This window comes from Ovis canadensis, chromosome 1 (assembly GCF_042477335.2).
Source record: "Ovis canadensis isolate MfBH-ARS-UI-01 breed Bighorn chromosome 1, ARS-UI_OviCan_v2, whole genome shotgun sequence".
In the NCBI taxonomy this organism is placed as follows: Eukaryota; Metazoa; Chordata; class Mammalia; order Artiodactyla; family Bovidae; genus Ovis; species Ovis canadensis.
The window spans coordinates 31,740,253-31,742,947 of record NC_091245.1 but is presented as its reverse complement, the minus strand read 5'-3'; the positions used below and the strand labels follow the sequence as shown (position 1 = coordinate 31,742,947).

At 48.4% G+C, this 2,695-nt stretch overlaps 1 non-coding gene across 1 annotated transcript; it reads left to right on the top strand.

Annotated features, from left to right (window-relative positions):
• The first annotated feature begins 231 nt into the window (after positions 1–231).
• TRNAW-CCA (transfer RNA tryptophan (anticodon CCA)) lies at positions 232–304 on the top strand. Its single transcript has one exon. It is a non-coding gene; the product is annotated as a tRNA-Trp (tRNA).
• Positions 305–2,695: the final 2,391 nt, after the last annotated feature.

Genomic DNA, 2,695 nt, shown 5'->3' with positions numbered 1-2,695 from the left:
ATGACAATTTCCAGTGGGTTGTGTGGAACCACACAGGAATGTGTGGACCTTACAGGAGAGGAAATGAATGAACAAATGAATGGGAAGGTAGAATTTCACAGAGGATTGAGAGAACCCTAAGATATGCAGAGGGCTGAAATCTACAGTGTGAGGGGATGAGGCAGAAAATCTAGGCAAGGACTAGATTATAAAGGCCTTGCTCATTGTTTCAGAAGTGACTGCTGGAGGACTTCCTTGGTGGTCCAGTGGTTAAGACTCTGCACCCCAAATGCAGGGAGCCCAGGTTCGATCCCTGGTTGGGGAATTGATCCTACATGCTGCAACTAAGAGTTCCCATACCACAGCTAAGACCCCGCACAGCCAAGTAAACAAATAAATAAAAGAAGAAGTGACTGCTGCATTTGGAAACACTGGTCCCCTTGGAGTGCTCTCATCCCTTGATTTGGGTGGCATCACATTGTGATGGAGCAGCTCCTACCTCTTTGGCCACATCCCCTCTGTTATTTTGGAGAAGGCACTGGCAACCCACTTCAGTACTCTTGCCTGTTAAATCCCAATGATGGAAGAGCCTGGAAGGCTGCAGTCCATGGGGTCGCTAAGAGTTGGACATGACGAGAGACTTCCCTTTCACTTTTCACTTTCATGCATTGGAGAAGGAAATGGCAACCCACTCCAGTGTTCTTGCCTGGAGAATCCCAGGGACGGGGGAGCCTGCTGGGCTGCCGTCTATGGGGTCACACAGAGTTGGACACGACTGAAGTGACTTAGCAGCAGCAGCAGCCTTTGTTATTCACATGGAACTATCTATCTTCCTCTGCCCATGCTTTAATGACAGTGTTCCTCAGGGTTCCCACCCCTGTTTTTCTCACTCTAGATCCTTCTCTGAACAATTTTCCTACTACAGTGATTCCCCAAATGATATCCCTCATCCAGATACAGTCTTTTCTGAACTCCATATATGTACATAGATCTAACCGCCTATGGGACATCTGTACCCAATGAGGTAGCCATCTGCTCCCTAAACCTTCATTTGTTGTGTGTTTCCAGTCTTAGGAAAAGCGTCAATGCCTGGAACTCTCCTAGACTCTTTACTTCCCCTCATTTGTTGTTGTTCAGTCACTCAGTTGTGTCTGACTCTTCAAATCAATTCCACCAACCATGCATTCATTCACCCATGAGACATTTGTTGAGTTCTTCTGTCTTTTCAGAGATTTGACCAGCATTTGGGGATGAGGAAATGAGTAAAACAGAGCCGTGACCCTTGAGGAGGAGTCAGAAGAAAGGGACATGATTAGGTGGCTGTCACTGTGGGTGTAGCAAGACAGGGCTGTGGGTGCAAGGTGAAGGCCCCTGTCCCAGCTGGGTGGCTGGGCTGGTATGAAGGAGACCTGGCAAAGCCTCTGCAGGAAATGATGCCTGTGCTGGGTCTCAAAGACTGAGTAGCATTTGGGCAGTGCAATAAGAGGCGGGAGATGGTGAGGGGAGGGAGTTGCTCCAGGAAGAAGGGTCACAAGAGGAAGTGAATGGAGATGATACATGGTGCAATGTGGCTGTAACTGCAAGCAGCTGAGAGCTGCTGGGGAGAGGAATGGGAGCCAGGGGTGGTAAGAGATAAGGAGCTGAGGTTGGTTTATATAGGGCCTGATGAAGAATTTGGACATATCTCAAGCGAAACTATTGAGTGTCCCTTGAACATCAAGGAGATCAAACCAGTCAATCCTAAAGGAAATAAACCTTGACTATTCATTGGAAGGACTGATGCTGAAGCTCCAAATACTTGGTCCACCTGATGTGAAGAGCTGACTTTTTGGAAAAGACCTTGATGCTGGGAAAGATTGAGGGCAGGAGGAGAAGGAGGCAACAGAGGATGAGATGTTTGGATGGCATCATTGATTCAATGGACATGAGTTTGAGCAAACTCCAGGAGATAATGAAGAACAAGGAAGCCTGGTGTGCTGCAGTCCATGGGGTCACAAAGAGTCAGACATGACTTAGTGACTGAACAACAACAAGGGAAACAGGAACCTGGTGTTTGGAGCTGGGAACTAACCTGATCAGGTTAATTGTGCAGGAAGAGCATGTCAACAGGTGGGGTAGGTTGTCAGGGGAGGGAGGGTCTGCTACAATAAGAAGGTCATGCAAGAGGTGATGAGGTCATATCTGAGGAAGGTGCTCTAGGAATGGAGAGACAGTGCTGCTGAGGAGACAGCTCTCACGAAGGGTGAGCTGCCTTGCTCATTGTTTGACTGTGAGAATGATCCTAGGGTAGAAGGAAGGGACTGAGGTTTTTCCCTTGAATGAGAGGTGAATATTGCTCATGTTTTGGAACACTGGAGTAGAAGCAGGCTTCCAGCATAAAAACCTTCAACTTTAGACCAGATTTGAGATATTATATCCCAAAATGTCAGGCATGCTTGATTTTCTCCCTGTTCATGGAATGGGGGCAGACTGCAGCGCCTGGATCTGACCTTGACCCTTCTGGGTTGAATCCATAACCTTTAACTGGGCACAGAGATCCAGGACAGAGCAGAGGGCTGCTGGGCCATGTGGATGGTGGGAGTGAAGTCACAGTCACCTTTGCTGTCCTACAGACTGCTGGCTGTGGTGGGGCTCCTGCTCCCCTCCATTTCCCACTAGGAAAGCTGGGTTACTGGAGGAATGCAGCCGTCCCATCCATACCAGAGAGGGAGAAACT